This window comes from Macrobrachium rosenbergii, chromosome 54, assembly GCF_040412425.1.
Source record: "Macrobrachium rosenbergii isolate ZJJX-2024 chromosome 54, ASM4041242v1, whole genome shotgun sequence".
Classification (NCBI taxonomy): domain Eukaryota; kingdom Metazoa; phylum Arthropoda; class Malacostraca; order Decapoda; family Palaemonidae; genus Macrobrachium; species Macrobrachium rosenbergii.
In genome coordinates, this window is record NC_089794.1 from 38203198 (window position 1) to 38228981 (window position 25784).

Genomic DNA, 25784 nt, shown 5'->3' on the forward strand with positions numbered 1-25784 from the left:
GGAAATTTTTGTGGATATTTTCTATGGGTAATTTTTTTTGGCTTGTTTCTATGGGTGATTTTTTTTGGCTTGTTTCTATGGGTAATTTTTTTTGGCTTGTTTCTATGGGTGATTTTTTAAATGTAGGCATAGAGAGTTTTGGCCAAAGGCTGAGCGATGGCACCTATGAGGTCATTCTGCGCTGGAAGGTAAATTGAGAGAAGGTAAGTTTGAAAGGTGTAACAGGGGGAAAACCTCAGAGTTGCACTATGAAACAACTGTTAGGAGAGGGTGGATAGCAAGATGGAAGAAAGATAATATGAATGGAGGTACAGTAAAAGGAATGAAAGGGGTTGCAGCTTGGGCCCCAAGGGACGCTGCAAAGAACCTTTAGTAATTCCCTACAGTGCACCCCGTGAGGTTCATTGACGGCACTACCCCCTACGGAGGATTTTTTGTAATGTAAACTTATTTCGAAGTTTTTTTGTATTTTTGTTCGAAGAGCAATATTTGTAGAGATGATTATTAGGAAACTTTTTCTGGTAAAGGATTAGAGCACTTTTTTGGGTTTTTTCTATGGATAATTTTCTTGTAACTTCGAAGCTTTTTCCTATGAGATTTTTTCTAATGTAAACTTATGAAGTTTTTTTTAACATTTTTTTTAAGGGCAGCACTTGTAAAGATTGGTATTTAGGAAACTTTTATTTTTTCATAAAGGCTCTTCAAGAGGAAAATCTAAAGAGGTGATTTTAAGAACACGTTTATCTGGAGTATGTTCTTAGGGGGCAGCATTTAAATAAGTGACTTAAAGTAAACTGTGTTCTGGAGGGTGGTAGTACTGCAAGCTTTAAAGTGAGCTTTTTTTCGGAGGCTCCATATTTTGGACTTGGTAACTCTTATAATCATTTTGGGAATATTTTTAAAGAAACTTGTTTTTTCAAGGTGTAAAATGTTTAAAGGTGACGTCTAGAAAACTTACTTTCTCTTGTGAGGGTAGATATTTAAAGGAAGTTTTTTCGGAGTAAAGGTTTCCTTAGGGCAGCTTTTTGCTTTGTCTTTTTGTAAGGTACTGGGAGTTACTTTTGGACTGGTTTTCAGTAATACGTCATTTTTGGAGACTGAATTTGAGGAAGTTAGTTCTTTTATAACTCTCTATGCCTTTGCAGAACTCTGATGGTTGCAGTCAGGGTGAAGAGCTGGGGACTAACATAACAATCTCATCAAAAACTACTAACTGGAGTCACCAGTTCAGTTCAATATATATATAGTATAAATATATATATATATATATATATATATATATATATATATATATATATATATATATATATATATATATATATATATATATATATATATATATATATATATATTTCAGTATACAATTTAACTTTTCCTCTTTGATATTAAAATTTTATCTGTTGTTTTTGAGATTCACTTTCATCACATGATCTTCCCTGTTATGGATACATTAGTGCATCTCACGTAGTGAACTGTAGGCATTACTTAAGGTTTATTGCAGTGTCCCTTCGACCCCTAGCTGCAACCCCTTTGATTCCTTTTACTGTACACTCGGCAAGAAAAGTGAAGATACAGTTTTTTTAAATCTTCGGACATATATTGCTCAATAATGCGACATCTGGCAACTTTAGAAAGGGGAGGAGCTTCAGTCTTGGTGTGTTGGTTTTTTGCTTGACCTCCTATAACTTTCAATCATATTCTACGATTCTCACATCATTGATACTTAAATGCAGTAGTAAGCTTTACAGTATTCGTTCAAGTTGTAATTTGCAGCGACAGTTCTGAGCAAACTAAACATTTTTCGACTTTACCTACCAATTAACCTTACACAAATGAAATTTATGACACCACAATGAACGGAATGCTTGCATAATCGGAAACGCGATCTTCCATAGTGAAATCAAGAGTTAAATTTGAGCAATGTCCAAGGAAAACGTGGGGAACAATAAAGGAACGAATGCAATGTTACGATGAGAGAGAGAGAGAGAGAGAGAGAGAGAGAGAGAGAGAGAGAGAGAGAGAGAGAGAGAGAGAGAGTTGCTGTTGTGTAAGCCTAGGCCTACAGTATATGTAGAGCTACTCATTTCATTATTTTTTTCTTTTAGAGATTGAGCGATACTATATTTGTATAGTATGTTTTAGCAATGGAGAGAGAGAGAGAGAGAGAGAGAGAGAGAGAGACTATGGTAACATCAAGAAACATCCAGTTACTTGTGTTTTCGCGCCGAATCGCTCCACACATCATAGAGAACGCTCTTGCGGATTTAAATAGATTTGGTCAACTTACCGTAGCTGTCGCAACATTTACTGCCATTAATTCCAGCTGACTTTTAACACCGTGAAATACAAATATGAATGTGTAAAAATTAAAGAAATTATCATTATCTCGTATGATGATGCAATAATAAGCCTGTCCATAACGGAAAACGAGTAAATATTGCCGTTCTGATAAATAGTACTACACCGAGATATCCACACACTATCTTTTAGATCTCTATGAACGAAGTCATCTGAGAAATTCTGATTACTTCGGACATGCATGGTGTTTTTTAGTATCTGAACGTTTTTGTTTTGCAGATTTAACATATATGATATAATTTGCATTGTATTTTCATATTCTAGAGTAAATTTACCGAGATTATGTGTTTTCTGTAAGAAAAAAATTAAAATTCGATGAACGAAATCTAAAGAAAACTGTATCTTCACTTTTCTTGCCGAGTGTACCTCTGTTCGTATTATCTTTCTTCCATCTTACTTCCACCCTCTTCAAACAATTGTTTCATAGTGTAACTGCCAGGTTTTCCTCCTGTTACACTTGTAAAACCTCCTTTACTCTGAATTTGCCTTTCAGCACTGAATAACCCCAAAGTCCAAGCGATTGGCCTTTGGCCCAAAGTTTATATTCCAATCACATATATACATATATATAAATTAACTTTATCACATACACAATTGTTCTGTGCATTAGCAGAATTACTAAAAGGACCTCATTCAAACTGGATGATATCTAATGGAGTATTTATTCAGAAAAAGTTACAAGCTTTCTTGGACAAAACAGTCCACATTATCAAGTATCCGTAATTGATAATGTGGACTGTTTGTCCAAGAAAGCTTGTAACTTTTCTGAATAAATACTCCATTAGGATACTTGATAATGTGGACTGTTTGTCTGAATAAATACTCCATTAGATACCATCCAGTTTGAATGAGGTCCTTTTAGTAATCCGTATATATACATATATATAAATTATATATGGTTTTTTTTATCAAACAGCAGCAGACAATAACACAAAGCAAATGCTACAGAAGTTTTTAAAATAATGCCACAAAATTACTTGTATTGAATTGTGGGGTCCCAATTCCTATTTCTGTTTAAAACTGTCAGAACTTCTTACATGTTGCCAGATTTCTAGTTGCTGCAAAAATGATCTCTCAAACTTACCAGTTTCCCTAATATGATGCCATTCCAGATACTGAAAAAGAATCCCATTTCCCACAGAGACATGGAACATGTGAACAACAATTGAAAAAATTTTCTTAACTGCCTCAAACTCAGTTTTGTCGAGTTACATTACCGCAATTCACCAGAGGAGAATAAGTACCACAGGGAAACGGGGTCATCTTGCAACACTTCATCGAAGCCCCAACAGAGAGGCCTTCAATTAAACAACACACATTCACACTTCTGACAGACATGATCTAAAACCTGAAAAATACTTTGTTTTGTTATTAGCGTAGGTTGCCATTATCCCCTTACACAACACATTAAGCTGCAGGCATGTTATCATTACTTCTATACTGCCTTCTGCATATAGACAGAAAATGGCCGAGGTCTGTTCATTTGCATAAAACATGGAAGATAATACTAGACGAAGATCATGTGACTGGAATATAAACTCTGGGCCAAAGGCCAATCGCTTGGGCTTAGAGGTCATTCAGCGCTGAAAGGCAAATTCAGAGTAAAGGAGGTTTTACAGGTGTAACAGGAGGAAAACCTCGCAGTTGCACTATGAAACAATTGTTAGAAGAGGGTGGAAGTAAGATGGAAGAAAGATAATACGAACGGAGGTACAGTAAAAGGTATCAAAGGGGTTGCAGCTAGGGGTCGAAGGGACACTGCAATGAACCTTAAGTAATGCCTACAGTTCACTGAGTGAGATGCACTAACGTTCCCCCTAACAGGGAAGATCATGTGATGAAGGTGAATCTCAAAAACAACAGATAAAATTTTGATATCAAAGAGGAAAAATTAAATTATATACTGAAAACTTCATCCAGTGATGTAATAGCCTCTTGTCATTTCTCAATCTGCAACAGTTGCCTGATGACAATCCTATCATCAACTAGTGAAAAAAAAGGTGTAAGAATCCTACAAAATTAAATGGAGTTACCCATTAATTTTGGAGTTTTAAAACATTCCTGCCACCAGTAAAACCTGAAGTTATAACAGTATATGGAGATGCAGGAAACGCCAAACTTAAAACATCTAATGGTGAAACAACTAAATTCCAAATTATGACTGAGCCCATGAAACACTTATGCCTGGTACCAGTCTCACATTATCAAAGGATCATAAATTTGATCCCAGGTGTATGCAGATGTGACTTGAAAAGGTTTTCAGAAAAAGAAAAACCCCTTTGCCTCTAATGAAACAAACCATGAAGTGTACACCTGGTAATCAGTTGAGAGTAGTTGGTCACAACAAAGGTGCCAAGGCCACGGGGCTAGCAACATCAACCCAAAACATATATATATATTATATATACATATATATATATATATATATATATTATACTGTGTATATATATATATATATATTTATAATATATATATATATATATATATATATATATATATATATATATATATATATATATATATATATATATATAGTACAGGTGTATATATATACATATATATAAATATATATATTATAATACACACACACACACACACACACATATATATATATATATATATATATATATATATATATATATATATACATATATATACATTTATAAAATATTATATATACATATATATGTATATATATATATATATATATATATATATATATATATATATATATATACATATATATATATATATATTTATAAAAATATTATATACATATATATATACATGTACATATATATATATATATATATATATATATATGGATATATATATAAATATGTAATTCTAATAGCCAACTTCCACAATGCAACTCTTAACTTCTCAACCAATAGACAACTTCATTTCATTCAATTAACCCTTCTGATTCTTCGCGCTTTTTTCGATATGCTTGTAACTACGAAGCCGAAAATATCCAGAGGGGAAATAGACAACATTTCATTCGAATTATCTTTCTGGAGTGAATAAGATAGAAATCATCAACACACAATCACGTGTGGAACAGAAATAAATTTCTGACTCACGTCGGGATCGAACAGGTCTCTCAGAAGAGCCTGGGCCAACAAGTCTAAAGTTGGAACCTGAGACAACTGCACCAAGCCTGGGCAGTCGCGAGAATCGAACCCAATAGACAACATTTCATTCCATATTCACAAGGAGGTCATCAACACACAATCACGTGTGGAACAGAAATGCCGACCTGGCTACGAGGTGGAAAGGATGGACTCCAATACAAGTCTAAAAGTTGGAACCTGAGGCAACTGCAAGCAGGAATTACCTGGGCAGGTAACTCTTGCATAGTTCTCGTTTCCAACTTCCCGACTCAGTATGACCCAATGGACAACATTTCATTCGAAGAGACCTGGGTTGAATAAGTCAGAAATCATCAACACACAATCACGTGTTGAACGAAATAAGATATAATTTTGTTACCCACTGGGCCATACAAGTCTGGAATGCAGACCCCATCCTCAGTTGCTCCCCCAACTCGGCAAGACTTGTATGGCCCAGTGGGTTTGACGCCCTGCACCTGAGAGACCTGGGTTCGATCCCGGGCAAAATTTATTTCGTTTTATTGCTTTTGATTTCTATCTTATTCACTCAGGGCTGAAATGTTGTCTATACATGTAGAATCTACTGGTCACTTTTACCCAGACACATATGTAATTCTAATAGCCACAATGCCCTCTTAACTTCTCGATTCTTCGCGCTTTTTTGGATATTGTGTTGATGAACCACGAAGGGATAATCCGAAAAATGTATCCAGACTGAAGAAATTGGTAAAGCAGCCTGTTGAATGGCAGTTCCAACAGACTATATAACGCCTTTCACCTGAGACCCAAAAGTCAGAAATTTATTTCGCAATAAAAACGATTGAAATGTTGTCCCAGTCTTGGGGAAAACTGCTGGTATGCAAGCAAACATTGCCCAGATGGTGACTTGTATGGCCCAGTGGGTAACGCCCTTTGCTTTCCACCTGAGAGACCTGGGTTCGACCTGACGTGAGTCAGAAATTTATTTCTTCCACAATTGTGTGTTGATGAAAATTCACTCAGAAGGATAATTCGAAAAAATGTTGTCTACATTGCTGAGTCAGGAAGTTGGGAAAACTATATGCAAGCAGTTAGCTTGCCCAGGTAATTCCTTGGGTGCAGTTGCTCTCAGGTTCCAACTTCTTTTAGACTTGTATGGCCCAGTGGGTAACGCCCTTTTCCACCTGAGAGACCTGGGTATCCCGATTTATTTCTGTTCCATGATTGTGTGTTGATGATTTCTCTCTTATTCATAATTCGAATGAAATGTTGTCTATTGGGTCATTGCTGAGTCGGGAAGTTGGGGAAAACTCGCTGGTATGCAAGCAGTTAGCTTGCCCAGGTAATTCCTTGGGTGCAGTTGCTCTCAGGTTCCAACTTCTTTTAGACTTGTATGGCCCAGTGGGTAACGCCCTACCTGAGAGACCTGGGTTCGATCCCGACGTGAGTCAGAAATTTATTTCTGTTCCACACGTGATTGTATATGATTTCTATCTTATTCACTCAGAAGGGATAATTCAATGAAATGTTGTCTATTGGGTCATTGCTGAGTCGGGAAGTTGGGGAAAACTATATATGCAAGCAGTTAGCTTGCCCAGGTAATTCCTATTGCTCTCAGGTTCCAACTTCTAGACTTGTATGGCCCAGTGGGTAACGCCTTGCTTTCCACCTTCCACCTGAGAGACCTGGGTTCGATCCCGACGTGATCAGAAATTTATTTCTGTTCCACACGTGATTGTATGATTTCTATATATATATATATATATATATATATATATATATATATATATATATATATATATATATATATATATATATTTTGTGATAAGCCTTTTGTGTAGGAATATGGAGCAGCAAATGTTGCAGAATATATATGCACAGGCAGTTTCATACATGATTCAGCAGTGAAAGCATGAATGTCACAGTGACTGTAGTGTTATGTTGTTTCTGAAACCATGCCCTGTTGAAAGGGATTAATGGTGAAACTTCTTTTACGGATAAATGCTGTCTCAAGCTGAGCTCAGCTTCAGCAATTTAGCGAAAGAACAACTCTGCTGCTGTAATACATTGAATCATGCTTTGTTCATACCTACTTGAGTATTTACAAAATACTTCTTCATTTACTCATATCTTCCAATTTATCATTCATTTATTTATTTATTTATTCATACAATTCTTCATACATATGCCTGACTATTCATACATTTATTTTTTTGAGAATATCCCACTGCACAAGAGAAGCACGGCGGTCGTTGAGAAATCAAGTCAATTGCAGACATCTCCATTGAAAACATGACGAAATACCTTCCCAGTAATTGACTGAGGAATAGAAAAAGGCACTCAATCCGGAAGCTTGAAAAAGACACCTTCCTACACGGCCATTATCACCTAGGGATTATGTCCAGGATAGATATCGCTATCAGTAGGAGAGAGAACAAAATGAATTTTCTTTGCTTATATTTTTCAGCAGGTTTTGGTGAGAGAGAGAGAGAGAGAGAGAGAGAGAGAGAGAGAGAGAGAGAGAGAGAGAGAGAGAGAGAGAGAGAGAGAGAGAGAGAGAGCTAAGTCGGTATAATAAAACCAACATTTTGTTCCATTTTAGTGAATGCTAGTTGTCAAGGCGATTTCTCTTGCTGATGCTCAAGAACGAGAGAGATTGAGAGAGAGAGAGAGATCCAGCAATTGGGGGAATATCAGAGGGTAAATTCAAGAGAAGATGTGACGTGCGTTACAAATGACCTTGCAAGGAAATGAAACAACACTACATATTGTATACAGAAAAACAGCAAGAAATAAAGCCAGTAACAGAATTCTTCAAATTGGATATTGTTCTTATACACAGAGACTATTATTGATAACACATCAAAAATGTCTCGCCATTAAGAGACATATCACTAAGTTCGAGTGATGACTGCGAATTAACCTGCATCTACCTTTTTAATTTCATTTGGGTTAATTTTTTATATAACAGTTGCTTTTAAAATGTTAAACTATTATCAAATTCGTAATTTCTGCATAATACAGGTACAAAGCAATCACCTAGTCCAGCTCCGAGTAGATATAGAATGAAGGAAATCATTTGTTGGCCCTCAATTCCTCTCCTTCATCAAGTGGCCCTTAACTCCTCTCCTTCATCAAGAGGCCCTCAATTCCTCTCCTTCCTCAAGAGGCCCTAAATTCCCTCAAGCCTCTCCTCAAGAGGCCCTCAATTCCCTGCCTTCCTCGAGAGGCCCTCAATTCCTCGCCTTCCTCGAGAGGCCCTCAATTCCTCTCCTTCATGAAGAGGCCCTCAATTCCTCACCTTCCTCAAAAGTCACTCAATTCCTTTCCTTCATCAAGAGGCCCTCAACCTTCCTCTCTCTCAATTCCTCTCCTTCACCAAGAGGGCCTCAATTCCTCTCTCTTACTCAAGAGCCCCTCAATTCCTCTCCTTCCTAAAGAGGCCCTCAATTCCTCTCCTTCCTCAAGAGGCCTAATTCCTCTCCTTCATCAAGGGGCCCCTCAATTCCTCTACTTCATCAAGAGGTGCCCTCAATTCCTCTCCTTCCTAAAGAGGACCTCAATTCCTCTCCTTCACCAAGAGGCACTAAATTCCTCACTTTCATCAAGAGGCCCTCAATTCCTCTCCTTCATTAAGAGGCCCTCTATTCCTCTCTTTCCTCAAGAGACCATCAATTCTTCTTCTTCATCAAGAGGCCCTCAATTCCTCTCCTTCATCAAGAGGCCCTCAATTCCCCTCTTTCCTCAAGAGGCCATCAATTCCTCTTCTTCTTCAAGAGGCCCTCAATTCCTTTTCTTCATCAAGAGATCCTCAATTCTTCTCCTTCATCAAGAGGCCCTCAATTCCTCTCCTTCATCAAGAGCCCCTCAATTCCCCTCTTTCCTCAAGAGGCCCTCAAATCCTCTCCTTCCTCAAGAGGACCTCAATTCCTCTTCTTTCTCAAGAGGCCCTCAATTCCTCTCCTTCCTCAAAAGGCCCTCAATTCCTCTTTCCTCAAGAGGCCCTCAATTCCTTTCCTTCCTCAAGAGGCCCTCAATTCCTCTACTTCCTCGAGAGGCCCTCAATTCCTCTCCTCCCTCAAGAGGCCCTCAATTCCTCACCTTCCTCAAGAGGCCCTCAATTCCTCTCCTTCCTCAAGAGGCCCTCAATTCATCTCCTTCCTCAAGAGGCCCTCAATTCCTCACCTTCCTCAAGAGGCCCTCAATTCCTTGCCTTCCTCAAGAGGCCCTCAATTCCTCTCCTTCCTCAAGAGGCTCTCAATTCCTCTCCTTCATCAAGAGGCCTTCAATTCCTCTCCTTCCTCAAGAAGCCCTCAATTCATCTCCTTCCTCAAGAGGCCCTCAATTCCTCGCCTTCCTCAAGAGGCCATCAATTCCTCTTCTTCCTTCTTTATTTGCCCATTCCATCTTTCCTAAAGGTCCTCATTTAATTTTCCCTCTTTCCTTTCCCAACCTACCACTGCCTTTCCCCAATTCCTTCTTTCCTGATCTTGCAACTTCTACCTCATGCTCTTGGCAAATCTACAACACAAATTACCCAATTTAAGGAAAAGCTACTTGCTTTAAGTAGGAGGGCAATTTAATGTAATTTCGAGGTTTGCATATTAGAGCTAAAAACCTAAAATTTACATATTAAAACATTAAAATTCTGAAATCTTCAAGAAGGAAATGATCTTGAAATATGACAAGTTACAAAGAGACCTTGTTAATTACGTTAAAACAATGCAGTTTGACTATAACCTCCAGCAAGATCTAATAACTTGATCCACTTAATAATCAAAACTGAAATTTAGAAGCTGATTGGTGTAATATAACTAATGCATACCTGATTGTAGGTTTTGATCATTAATGCACTGATACTCTAATTATCCCTAAATAAATTCATAGTCCTCAACTGATGTCTATTTTCCCTCTAAAAACACAAACCCCAAATTTACATTTAAATATTTACAAACATTAGGTAAAATTGCTTTTTAATTGTACAAAGATGGCTCAGAACTTAAATATTAATGATGTAGATATGCCTTGTTAACTAGGGTGTAAATTTGGGCCCATATGAAAATTAAACAAAAATAAAGTTCGGGATATTCAGAGTAAATATATCATACTGCCTGTAGATAAGGCTAACAGCAATTTTGGCTTTACAGTATATGTAAAAATATTCTACGCTGAAGTTTGAATCTCAGAATTAGAATCTAGTAATAACCCTGAGAGGTGCAATATCAAACAAAAAGATATTAATAAATTGTAGACATAACTAAGTCATGTAAAGTGGTACCTGCTTCATAAAATCTACCTTTAATATGTACTGTAACAAAATTTCATAAAAGTCCTATTAAATTTAGATAGGTAATGACCTCAGTTAACTACATTAATTAGATGAATATTATGCCCAACTTAATTTTAAGACAAGCTTTTAATTCATAATACCAATCATAATAACTGGATAATTAATAATAACACTAAAGTACTAGAATTGATTCTGTCATGTAAAAATAGTCCTACAGTGCCTGGTAACTACTGTATATGCTATCTTCATTTGATTTTAGCACACTGTATGCTACATTACCAAATGATGATCTAATTAGATGCATTATAATAAATATAGCCACGTTGATTTAGAAATATACTCTAAAAATAACAGGAGGTCAATTAGTAATATTAACTTTGCTATAATATTATCATTTGTGCTAACCACAACTACATTAAATTTGGTAACACATATATAGGCAAAAAACAGGTATCCCCATGGGTTCTGATTACAACCTTAACATTGACAATTCCTATTTACGTTTTTCCAATCAAAATTCTGGCAAAACAATCCTGTAGGACGTTGACTTACAAAAAGTAAACAAATAGATATACAGATGATTTATGATCACTAAATAACTGTGATATATTATTCGATGTTAATTCAATATAACCTACAGTATTAAAGTTTCTGATTCTAATCGGGATCCTTCTCAGATATTGATGTTCAAATTAATAATAAGTACCTAATTAAAATTTACGACAAAAGACGAGATTTTAATTTTGAAATGCTAGGACTGCTTGCTGTTTACTTGAATATACCACTTAATACGACTTAAGGAGTCATATGCTCACAATTTTCGAAATTTGCAGATACTTGTATGAATAGTAAAGATCTTGTCCATAACTGTCAATTACATGTTAAAAACTGATAAATAATAAATTCCCAATATGGATGATTGAAAAACTAGCTAACAAATTTGAATATAAGAAATAATAACACATTTAATTTCCTTGTATTCTTGCAAGTATGGCATTTGTACATTCCATATGCAAATTACAGTATTATTTATGTTGTGTAACTACCTTAATTATCATGACCAATACTAGAATTGTATTTGAAGGTACAGTTTGTATCATGACACTAGCAAAATAGTATTGGATGTGAAAGTAAATTTGTATAGAGTTGTAATAAAATTTTAATTATATTAATTGAACTGTATATATGTTGTATATAAACAAAAAAATGATTTATATAACAGTTTATTATTGCAGGTGCTGTTAACAATTTAGGACCGCTACCTACATTTACCCTGTGGGTAATATAAGTACACATGAAAGATAGTACAAGAACTGATATATATATACAAGCACCTCTTGTACACTTGTGTTGTCTTCCACCATCTCTACTTGTACTTTTTTATTCTTTATCTCCAATCATCTCTGTACAATACTTATGAAACCAATTAAGATGCATGTACTGTACAATACTAGCAATGGTTGAGTACACTTAAAAACATATTCTAAACTATGACATGGCCCAAAGTCCAGGTGCACATGCATCATGTGTGGCATATATGTTTCAGCGCTTATAAGATTTTGTTTCTATTCATGATTTTGTAATTGTTAAGTTATCTTCAGTTTACCTTAGTAAAATTATTGACCTTACTTAATTTTGAATTTAGCTACCCTTTTTCTACATTTTAGGTACATTGCTGACTTTGCTAGACCTTCCTTAAAATTTTCAATGATCTATTCCTTCTCAACATGTATTATATATAGATATATATGCATACAATGCCAAAAACACTTAATGAATGCCTACTTACCTATAATCATTCAACACACTGATGTTTAAACAGATGCTACACCTGCTTAGCATCCCAGAGATATCTTGACCTTCTCCCTGGGTACTGACATGCTGTATTTGAGAAGGCCACTGATGAATCACTTAACACAGGTAAGATGCTGGATGGGCCATGACATCTGTAAATTAAAATTACATATATTTATATTAGTATGTGAGAATTTGTCAACAGCCGTATTCACCCTCATTGGTTGTTAATAAATTAATAATAATTATGAAATACATTACATATATAATGCTGTAATAATAAAATGATGGTAAATTAAGTGCATAAATATGTGAATACATACCACCAAAGATGCAAACAATGTTATGCCACAGTTTCTGGCCCATTAACACGACATTGCAGCTTTCCATGAAAGGGATATTACCACTCATGAAATCATTGTCTGGAAGTCAATTCCAAGACTGATTCTATCCAAGTGGAACTAACAAGAAGGGCATGAAAATGGATTTTATTATTATTATTATTATTATTATTATTATTATTATTATTATTATTATTATTATTATTATTATTATTATTAGCCAATCTACAAATCTGTTTGGAAAAACAGATAGCTGCTTCCCCAAAGCCCCCAATAGGGAAAATAGCCCTAAATGGTAAAAGGAAACTGAAAAGGAAAGGATATGCGATATAAAACAAAAGATGAAAACAAACAAGAAATAAAGTCAAATTCATAAGATATAATAAACATAAGAAATGAGGCTCGTATCAGCTTCTGAACTTCAAACTGTGTAAAGATGCCTTTTTGTTGAGCAGGCTGATACAAGCCGCATTTCGTATGTTTATTATATCTTATGAATTTGACTTTATTTCTTGTTTGTTTTCATCATTTGTTTTTTATTGCATATCCTTTCCCCTGATTCTAATGATTCAAGTAAAGATCACTCCATAATCTGATTACAACAGGACTAAAATTTCTACAAAAGTTTTCTGGTACTAATCCTCACAAGAAAATAGTAATTTAGAATTAACTGCATATCTAATACTACACAGTATATGGTGGTTGGTACAGTATGGAAAACCCAAATGTAAAAGATGATCAGATTTATAACAAATTTTTGACAGAGAGCTAAATGAACGGTAATGCCAGAGATTAATACTGAGATCTGAGATAAGAAATTTATTAGAACTCAGGTTTTTATCCAGCAATCTAAGTGGTGAGTTAGATGCTAAAAATCAAATAGGACATATATTCACGATATGGCAGAATAAATGAATAAAATAATTTCTGTATGATGGACAGATCTCCCAAATTAATGGATTTTCTCAGTACAATGAATAATGTGTACATGAAGAACAGACTGAGCAGGTGTTTCTGAAATGTGAATTTGCAAGCAAGAATGTAAATAAGTTTCAGAGAGTTACATAAACACTGCCAATAGACAGATGGAAGTGGGGGGGGGGGTTTGTACAGTGTTCTAGACTTACTAACTTTGAATTTTGTTGGGGTTTAAATTCATCACCCATAATTTGCAGCACACACTAATTTTAGCCAAATCTCTCTCAGGATACACAGCAAACAAAGGTCTACAATCACGAAATGGGATTGATGCAATTTGAATAGCATCACATAGGTAAGGAAAAAGCTTTCTTTTGAGGCCAAACCACAACTGCTCTTCTCACAACGTTAGTAAAAAATCCAATAACATTACAAAACTATGCTCCCCCACACCTCATCTGTCTAATCTTGAAAACAAGGGCAAGGGCCTCATGATTAACATGGTTAAAGCTGCACTTAAATGAGGACTAATAATGGGAACTTTGTGTCCAGCTTCAATGGATTTTTGCAAAACTGTGGAAAGTGAAAGAAGTGCACCATAAATACAAGACCTAATAACAACTACGGAGAAGATGATTTCTTTTAGCAAAGGTATTCAGACATTTTGCCACAGTCATTCAAAAACTTTACATAAGGGAGTTATAAAAATTGGGAAATAATTAGTACGGCAAGAGCTACCACTCACCCACCATGCTAATGGAATAACACTCTAACATATGCAAAAAGAACCCTAGCCAACTTACAAAAAAACAACCAACTTTCAATATTTAGCAGTTTTCACAGATGAAGAAAAATACCACTTGTAACAATATCTCCATGCGCTTAAGTTCAAATAAAAAGACTGTTGATTTCATGTGACTAAAATGCTAAACCACCCTGTTCCACTTCATGGAAACAGTTATGATACATAATGAATTTTTCATTGCTCTGTTTACCATCAAACACATCAGCCAAATGGGGTGCCTTTCCCTTTGAAAATGTTTACATTATTCCCAGTGATAACAGGGAGAAATTCAGCAGAACTGGGATATGGTCTTTATCCTCTTTCCCTGCCTCAGTAGGACAGGTAATGAGCCTGGCATGTTCAGGGAAGATTCAGTTGCAGTAGTGGAGCCAGGCTTAGAGACAAAGTCAGATGGAGCAGGAGAACCAGGCTTGGAGAGATACTGAGTCTTTCAACAAGTTGAGATTTTGTTTCTAAATATTCCTTTCTTCATCAGAGAAAGCATTAAGGTCTTTTCTGAATACCCACTGTTTAGTGTTGAATAATCTAGGATGGGTAACTGCTTCAATATTTCCATCAGGTAATGTAGGAGGGGTAACTGCTTCAATATTTCCATCAGGAGAACATTTGAAGTCATTAAAGGTGTATATCATTACCGTACCTGCTTTGACTAGAAAGGTTTTAACAAAGTATTTAATTCTGAGATAAGATGTTTATTTAGGAACTTTTACAAAGCTCGACAGTCCTTTATTGTATGAAGCAGCGTGCCAAGTCACAATTGGAATACTCCTTGTAGTAACTAAGTCAGAAACATATAATTACATTCCTCAATTCAGGGCATCATGATCTGATCCCATATGAAACAGCACCAAAACATATTAGAGGCACAGGTGTATGCTACACCCTTCTAGTAGGACTGAGACCACTTGAACATATCATCTTCCCTTTATCAGTAATGATGGGATTCTGGACTGAAACCACAAGTGTTAACGCAAGGCCTGGCTCCCCGTGGATTCTGAGGAGTCAACCCTTGAGGATAGTTCAGCCAGAGTTTCAAACCATTTCTGGAGTGGTTGGCAGTCCCTACATCTCAGGTTTCATTTTGAATGCAAGTCCTCGCCAACAATGGTCCCTTATTCCATTTATCTAAACAGTAAATTTATACTAATGTGAGAATGTTATCAATACAAAAATTTACACTAAAATGAGATTGTTCTCAATATTTGTATCATCTTGATATTTACATCAGATAGTACCCAATTTCAGCAGGTGGAAGCAGTAGCTGGTGTTGGTCAGCAAGTTTGAAGAAAGCTCATAAAACATGAGAGCTAGAAGAAATACTAGAGATGGTGAAACAGATTTAGATTCAAACCAGGGGAATCTCTTTTTCCTCAGGTCAAGAGCCCTCTCACTTGTTACACTGCTCCAGCATTCAATGTGAAAGCCATGTTACTTCAAGGAGGCAATCTCTCATTGAAAGGGGACCTTGCAGAAAGGCAGCCCCAAATTGTGGCAAGGTGTAAAGGGAAACTACAGACCTGGTAAGGACCTCTTGACTTTGGACAACCAACCCAAAACTTCCCTAATACTATATTGACTATGCCAAATGTCAGACCATTGTTTGTATATTCCAAAATTTCTCCCAAGTTAAATGCTGCAACACTGGGTGGGCAGAATTTGTCCTTAAAATTCCAAGTATGACTAAAAATGATACTGTCTACTGTTTTCAAGCAGCAACATAAAACTTTTAATTGGAAAATGGAAGTTACTGTAAAAGGAAAAAATATCCTACATCAAGTTACATCTCAGTGCTAATAAAGTCGCAGGTTAGGTTGCATTACAGTTCAATGTTCTGCATAGAAAATAGTACTCTGATAGCTAGAAAAGACAACTCCTTTGTTATAGGTTATAAGTGAAAGGCATTATGTTAAGCTTGTATTGTATAAGTTAGTCACAAAACAATAACCCATACTGTAATCAGTATGCAGGTCATTTGACGACACACAACCAAAGCCAAAAATCTTGCAATTATTGGTCAAAAACCAGCACACCAGAAAAGAGGTCATTATTGGCTAATAAACCAGTAATCAAAATTTAACTGTTCAATAATAAACACTGAAAATACCTAGAATATCATATACCTAGTTTTATTATGTACTGTAGTTACAATGTAGGAGCATTTGTTGAAAAACATATAAGAATTGCAATAGAGGAACAAAGTCCCTTAGTACTTTTAAGTTGACTGTGACACTTTAAACAATAAGATCTGAACAAGCATCATCAACACGAGGCCTTGACACACCAGAGGACAAGGACAGTTCACTTTGAAAATGAAGCTAAGGAAGATGGCAAAGAACCTTTGCAATAAATTCCACAATAAGCAGCAATTCTGCCAAGAAGATAAAAATCACAGGATACTGCCAAAATCCAGATAGATTACTTCGATGATGTTTATCTGAAGTAAGCAGAACAAATGTAAGAAACATAAATTTATACAAAAAGCTATTTGGATCATTCATTTATTACCAGTTATCATGAAACTTTGTGGATAAAAATTTCGTTGGGTTTCTTTTTTCTTGCCTAAATTACAGTGGAGAGATTGCAAGTTTCACACAGGAATGTACACAAATTTAGCTGACCCATCGCTTCTAAATCTATCTCTTTCATTAAAGTCTGCTGAAAACAAGCTGATACTTTGCAAGTACTTTACAGAGGTCAATATATTTTTCATGTCAAAACAGTAATTAAAGTACTTAAAGTATAGCACAGCTTATAATAATACTCTCGCTCATGTAACCACAAGTCTGGGCTCGAAGAATGGAATGGAATGGAATGGAATACAGTATAGAGTTTAGGGCAAAGGCCAAGCACTGGGACATAAGAGGTCATTCAGGAAGGCAAGAGAGTAGGTAGGTATGAAAGGTGTGATTGGAGGGAAACCTTGCAGTTGCACTATGAAATAATTTTTTGGAGAGGGTGGATAGCAATATGGCAGAAAGATAATATGAATGGAGGCACAGTAAAAGGAATGAAAGAGGTTGCAGCTAGGGGCCAAATGGATGCTGCAAAGAACCTTAAGTAATGCCTGCAAAGTACCATGTGAGGTGCACAGACAGCACTACCCACCTACAGGGGGCTGCAAAGAACGAAGCTCACTACTGCCTGATTTAGCACCTATTAGTAACAGCACATTAGTAATTATAAAGGCATTACAATATAAGTCTGACTGCAATGAAATTCAGTTAGTATATACTGTACTGAAGATACTGTATAAAACTTTTTAATGACATCTGATTGTTGCATTATATAATATTCTAAGTGTGAGGTTGATAGGGTAATACACCTGACAATGTGTGTTTGGGGGAACTGCAGATCCAATGCCCTTATACACAAGCCACCCCAAGCAAAGACCATGTAATTACAAGGGACTTTTTGCCACAGAGGGCTACTGACACTAAACTTACTCCCATGTCCACTAGCTCTTAGTAGTCGTCAAGCAAACTTACATTTACTTGATTAACATACCATCAATTTAATGAAGTTGCAATCCAGATACAGTCAGGTATAAGATATATTTAGCTATGCAATTTACAAGATTTCAATTTTAGCTTCAAAATACCAACTGCATTTCCTTTTTAAATACCGCAAGGAAAACCTTGTCAATAACCCAAGGTTACTGACCATCACCTTGTAAAACCTGCCCCACTCTTTGGATTTAATGATTTTGTAAGTGTATCAAGCACTGAACAATGTTAATGGAAGAAGTTCAAGCTCCTGAGTTATTTACAATGCATGTACTGACTGTACTTCAACCTGTCAATACAGTACTGTGCACTGTGCCTCCCCTAAATAATATCAAAGGCAAATCTACCAGTGCACAAACAGTAGTAAACTTGGCACTAATATTACTTTGTTTTAGTCATGTCATTGACACTAACACAGCCACTTCCAAGCTATTCAACAAATCTCCTGTGGATAACAAAGGAAGCTTCTTGGTAAGATCAACAATTAGCTATCCAGACTTCTCCTTTATAGAGTATAACACGATTCACTGAGAATATAATAGAACATAGATTTGAGGCCAAAGGCCAAGCGATGGCACTATGAGGTCATTCCGTGCTGAAGTAGAAAGGTCTGAAAGGTGGAACAGGAGGAATACCTTGCAGTTGCACTATGTATTAACTGTTAGGAAAGGGAGGAAGATAAGACTGAAGAAAGAGAATAGAATGGAGGTACAGTAAAATGAATGAAAAGGGTTGCAGTTAAGGGCTGAAGAGAGACTCCAAAGAACTTTAAGTAATGCCTACAGTGCACTGCATGTGGTGCACTGAAGGCACTACCCCACTACAGGGAATAGTATTCATTCTGTGTGAAAATTAACTATTAAAAGCTATTAACCATACTTTTCATACTGGATGGCCAAGGAGCACTAGCACAAATGTGGAGCACTGGCACAAATGTAGAAAGTTTTCAAGATAAATTGCATTATCTTCCATATCTAAACTATACTGTACATCTTTTATATGGATACCTTTGGTGACAGTTGGTCCAGTCATTGAAACTTGGTAACAAGGTACTGTAATAGTGGGGAGATTGTGGGTCATCACCCAGGCACACATTTTCACAGCATCAGTAGCCTATGCCTTCTGCAGTAGGACAACTGAGGGGAGAATGAAGGTAAGGTTTGCATATGTAGGAAAAATGCAAACCTTAAAAATTTGCCAACTGTCCCTATAAGTGTACAAACCTTCATATTTTATATGGAGATTTCCATCTGGAAATGTTAGCTTCCTGGTCACTTAAGTTAGCACAGGTAGGATGACTCCTTAAACCTCTCTTGTCCACTCCAGCAAGTGTGATGGCTAAGAGGGCAGAGCCTCACTCTAGGAATAAAGGTCCTGCATTCGCTCATCAGAAAGATCAGGCAGAAGGTAGCATATTGCAAAATCCCAGAAGGGATTGAAGACAGAAGGAGTCATCTACCAAATAATGAGGAAGCTCTGTTGAGTAACTCATCACACCTTGCCCAGCCAACACAAATACAGCATGTGGCTGCTGGGAAAGATAAAAAGTGGTGGGAAAGAGTGCCATTCAATCTTTACTTACTACCATCAACCTTGGACGAGATGTCATTTTGTCCAAATAGAGCTTGGTGGTTAAACATGTTGAGCAGCTACCACTGGTCCTCATTAAGAACCGTACCCTTCACATTAAAACCTTAATGTCAAACACAATTTGATTTTAAAAACAACCAAAAAGTATTTTATCACTGCTAACTGTCAGTTATGCTGACTCTTTGGTTCCATCACACAAAATCTAGAATAGAAATTGCCAGTCCATTGAAAGAAATATCCTACCCAGTTTTTGTAGAAAGATCAGCAGTAATGTACTCCAGAACATCCACCTCAATCATAACTCAGAAAACGGGCAAAACATTTCTAAAACCTCTACCTTGAATTACCCATCCAAATTCCTTAATAAGATACCTATAACTTTCTCTACTAATTATAGTTAAATGTGTATCACAACTGTTGCAACTAGACAACATTCACATCAAGTTTACTAAAGTTTTAATTTAAACAAGTAAGATTTACACAAACCATTAACATTTATGCACCTTTTCCAGTACATTAAGCATCTAGTAGACTTTGGAGATTGCTGATCCTTCACTGCTTCAGAAATTAATTCTTTTTAGGTAATCATCACAGGGTGCTTCAGTCTACTCCTGGCAAGCGAATATCTATATGGAATTCAGGAATGATGGCTGCACAGTTTGTTATTCATGTAGCTATAACTTACATCTTGAAACCTTGCTAACCAAAGCCTCTATAATCTGAAAGAGAAAAGCAAGCTATTAGTTCCTGAAATTTTGATATCAGAATTAATACAGCAGAAGCCACTATACAAAACATTAAATGATTTACAGTTGAAAGACTAATTCCATGTAAGATTTAACCACTGTGTATTTATTAAAAGGAAGAGTTTTCTAATAAAAAGAGAGAGAGAGAGAGAGAGAGAGAGAGAGAGAGAGAGAGAGAGAGAGAGAGAGAGAGAGAGAGAGAGAGAGAAAATCTTCCCACTACCCTTCTATTGGCAAACTCTAGGAGGAAGTACAGTACAAGGTAAATTTTACAGGAATCTGGATATTAAACAAATCTAGGTATTTAAATTACTATAATAATGCAAATATACACTAAATACATTAAGGGATAATTTGTGAACTTAAAAATAACCCCAGTTAAAAACTTATACCACTTTAAAATACTATCCATACCAGTTAACAGGTAAAATGGACTATCTGATGGCACAAGATTTCTAACCACCCAAAAACATCTCATAACAAGGCTTGATTAACAACAATGCTTTCATAAAATTCTAAGTAACAAATTAACGCTGGCTTTAGTTTGAATACTCTGGGGCCTGCATATGTGCTAAAATACCATACAAACTAACCTAAGTGTTGTTCCTTTGGGGATATGTGAATATGCAGACAAATTTTTATAATTTTACAATCCACAATAGCACAAATGTCTTCATCTAGGTCTTGTTCCTGCACTGTACAGTAGACACCCCTGGAGCCCATCAAACTGCTCTTACTTGAACCACTGCTGCAGTAAGGCCATTTCCAAGAAACTGGTTCAGAATCAAAACTTTTGCAATGGCTTGTCCACTTATTTCATTCTAAATATCAGTTCAGATAATCCAGCATAATATAGGCTAACCTAAAAACTTTTGCAATGATTTCTACATTTAAACAGGTCTATTCTAAAAACCAGTTCAGACAATCCATCATAGCATAACCCACTTTGCATTGCAAAACTATGACCAAGCTGCTGGGTAAGAACTATGCAATATGTTTTACAGAGCTGCCCTGTCATAGTACTTCAACTTATCCCTACTCATTACATTACACAGACTAATAGCCACTGCTATAAGAACAAAATTTACTACATGCAAAAATTGGATCAGAATCAGAACTTTTGCAATGACCTGACCACTTAAAGTCCAATTTTAAACACCACTTTAGACAATCCAACACACCATAACCTACCAGTCCAATTTTAAACACCACTTTAGACAATCCAACACACCAAAACCTACTTTTTATTGCAAAACTATGATCAAGTTGCTGGGCAAGAACTAAGCAATATTTTACAAAGCTGCTCTTTCAAATTACTGCAACCTATCCCTGACCTTTACAGTACATGGGCTAATGGCCACCTGCTATAAGAATGACAAAATTTACCATGTAATCATTAATGGATTTACAAAAGCTCAAATGGTAATAATTCACTACTGTATCCTGAACATGGATTTTTCACAATAAATACCATTCAAGGGCCATGCATCAACTTTTCACTTCAACCTTCAGAAACCAGCACTGTACTCTACATACATATAGAGGTATTATCAACCACATCTAATTTACCAGCTGCTCTTATGAGCAAGAGCAAGAGACGGTGCTGGAAAAAGGACACAGTATAACCACTACATCCATGATCTATATTTATCTTTAAAGACTTGAATACTATACATGTGTGTACAGTCCACTTACATATATATACTGTATAGAAGATAGTGCAATATGCAAAACTTACAACTAACACAGAACCACACCAATCATCAACAAACTTTAGCTGTTGCATAAAACTCCATCTTGTGAAAGCTGGCTACTACATAGCCTATGTTTCATACAGGCCTTATTAGTTTATATAACACCGAACACTTCAAAATCTGATGAACCTAACCTAGTTCAAGCAGTTTTTAAACTTCAAGCCTACATGCTTCACTGGCTAAGCCTCATAAGTTTACTCATGCTGGAACAGCCTAGTCCACATGGACTAGGGTTACCACAAGTTTCCTATACTACGATTAACACAAGTTTCCTATACTGTATAACCAATTTCCTGGCCAACAGTAGTTTAAAACCACACTGTTTTGAATATGACTTGCAGCTAGATTGTAGGTTACCCTAGTCAAAAACTAGAGGTTACCAAGATGATTCCATTTAATAATATTAAATCAAGGACTTAGGCACACCGGGATAAGCAAAATATGCCTATAGTTGATGCTAAATTTCAACTATAGTACTTAACTAACCTAAACTTTCCACTGACCATCTGCTCTTTCACTTGACCTACCATGTGACTGATAGGATTGAATCAAGTTGACTAAGGAACACAGAATCATTTCCCCATTGCTACAATAATGAACAAGATTTGCTCAGTATGAAATACTTATCCATTAGACATTTACCAAGCTTACACTAATAACCAAGAGTAACCAAGGATTTTTATATCTCGTGCATAAGGTGGTCTAATTTTACTTCACTTTTGGTTTGAAAGACTCCTTATGAACATAATATACAATTAACTGTAAGCTTAACTTTAGTAAATGCAATGTTACAATGGCCTTTGGTAATAGTACAGAGTTGCACAAGCTATTTCCAAGGGCTGCAGCAGCTTAAAAGCAAATTAATGATACGGTACTGCAACAGGGATACATCCTAACCTAACTTTTCCTTAAACTAACAATCCAGGAATGGAATGGAATGGCTATGGAATATAAAATTTAGGCCAAAGGTCAAGCGATGGGACTTAAGAGGTCATTCAGCGCCGAAATGGAAATTTAGAGTCAAAAGGTTTGAAAGGTGTACCAGGAGGAAGACCTTACAGTTCCACTACGAATCAATTGTCAGGAGAGCGTGGAAAGTAGTATGAGAGAATATGAATGGAGGTACAGTAAAAGGAATGAAAGGGGTTGCAGCTCAGGGCCAAAGGGGCACTGCAGAGAACTGTAAGTAATGCCTACAGTGCACAGTGTGAGGTGCACTGATGGCACTATCCCCCTGCCTGCAAGGCCTAACAACCCAAGGTGCTGTGCCCCGACCTGACCAAGAGACCTTCACACCCATCCCCCCACCTTTAATATCACAAATATTAACAGTCCCTTTTCCCATTTAACACCCCACTTACTGCAACCCACACCTCCCTGTTAGTAAAGACTAGTGTATCTTGGAGTATCTTACATTAATCAAAAACTGTTTCAATAGGCCTAGCCTAACTAAACTGGATCTAGGTTAACTTAGGTAATACTGCAGAATGGTTGCGCAAACATCATTCCACTATGTATTAAGTCGCATGGATGGGGGTCCAAGGGAGCAATATCCCCACCAGCCAGGTCAGGGAACAGCTTCCTAAGATAAATTAGGGTACAACTAAGCATTAGCTCTGCGTTGGGCATTTCCTTTAAAATTGACTTTTCCTATATTGCTTTGGTTGCTTAACAAGAATTTACAAATGTTTTTCGTCCGTTGACTGTATACCTATAATTAACCTCAGAACTGATTATGTTTTGTATGCTGGCCATCCTGGAATGCTATGGCGCAAGCACAGTGTTATAGGGGAACTTTTGGTAAAAAGTGGTTTCCTTTACATGGGGTCCTGGGGGGCAGAGCCCTCCAGCTAAGTAACACAGCCTAGTAGGTTAGGTTAGGTTAGGGTGCGTTAGGTTAGATTAGGGTGCATTAGGTTAGTATGGTTCCTTTCATAATTGATTTCCTTAGCCATTCCCTTCTTGAACATACGGCTCCCTAATGACTTTCGTATTCACGGAACCGTTCCATAGAGTCCGAGCGGAGCTATTACTCAGGCATATCTACTGTAGATTAGGTTAAAGGAAGGTTGGCTTGGAATGCATCCCTGTTTAATTTGCATTAATTTAGGGTCTATCCTACCTAAAATGGATCTAGGGATAATTTAACGAAATGAAAACCCCCTCTTTACTGGTTTCCATGCAGCCTGGGAAGCACGGCATCGCAACTGCTGATATAGCCTAGGCCTACGCTTAGGCCTACCAACTGAACCACCATCCCCAAGAACAGACCTTAAACTGAAGGCTGTGAAACTGTAATTAGTTAAAGAAATCCAAACCTTAAAAGCCTAAGCTAAGCAAGCACTAGAGCCATATTTCTTGGAGAACTTAAATCTAGCGACGAAAAGATAAAGAAATTAGGTTAGGCTAAAATACAACCCGAGAAATGTCTTCGTCTTGGGGAGTTGTAACTGACGTTGGAGCTCACAAATCAACTTATATAGTGCGGTAAGAATATTAATTTTGATATCGGAGGAAAAAACACAAAGAAAACCACACATAAGCTACCAGAAATAGGCCTATGCCAAGCCCCACACTTGACAAAGTGAGGTTAAAGTACGGGGTACCCAGCAAATCCTTACATATAGCCTAGGCCTATGCCAGGTAAACCTAAGCATTTAACTTTAACTAAAACAGTTTTTGAAAGCTAAAAACCACCGAATGGCATTAAGTTGCACCACATACCCAGTGGTAGTTCGTTTTTCCTTGCCATCCGTACCCAGGGCACCGGGACAGAAGGTAAAAAGGAGTCACGGGCACGAGTATATTTCCTTGGAATATTATTCATCACTTACAAAGGTTACACCGGCTATCTAACTACTACTAACTACCAAGGGCTAAGACAGACCAACTGAGTCACTGACCCAAATAATCATATAATTCGTTTCCGAAAAAAAAAAGATTATGGGTTATTATAATTGGTATTAGTGTTGAATGGGTGATTTTTAATTGTTCAGTCCCTGTTCCGTATATCATTATTTTTTTTTTTTTTTTAATAAGTTGGGTCTCTTCTTTCTGTATTTCCCTTTACATCATTTTCTTGCTAATAAACACCCATATTCTCTGGAAGCTTGAATTTCAGGTCAATGTACCCTGTGGGCTTGTTGTTCCATATGAATAGGTTTCATCTTCTGAATAATAATAATAATAATAATAATAATAATAATAATAATAATAATAATAATAATTATTATTATTATTATTATTATTATTATTATTATTATTATTATTATTATTATTATTATTATTATTCTGAAGATAAGCTCTTATTGTGCATCCTCTGCGCAAATGTATTTAAAAAATTTGCGGTGCCTAAGACACAACCTGAAGAGCCTTATGAAGGATTCACATACTGATTTGACGACTGTGGGGTTGAATGCACGTCTTCAGAGGTTTCTCTGAAGGAACCCCCCCCTTACTGTCCTAGGTGTATGTTCGACCCCCACAGTCAAGCCAGTCTGTGACCTGTTCACTTTGCCATTTGGGTTATCAAGTGCTTGTCACTTGAGCTTTACTGACTAATGTTATGCAGTTCCATGCTATATATATAAGAA

At 36.5% G+C, this 25784-nt stretch overlaps 1 long non-coding RNA gene across 1 annotated transcript in view; it reads right to left on the reverse strand.

The window, feature by feature from the left end:
- LOC136834984 (uncharacterized) overlaps nt 1–25034 on the reverse strand; it is a 178809-nt gene extending 153775 nt beyond the window's left edge. The window contains exons 1-3 of the long non-coding RNA XR_010851945.1: nt 24916–25034; nt 20195–20410; nt 12530–12686 (exon numbers count right to left, since the gene is read on the reverse strand). This is a non-coding gene — a long non-coding RNA (uncharacterized lncRNA). The remainder of the gene's footprint in view (nt 1–12529; nt 12687–20194; nt 20411–24915) is intronic.
- Between the last annotated feature and the right edge of the window lie 750 nt (nt 25035–25784).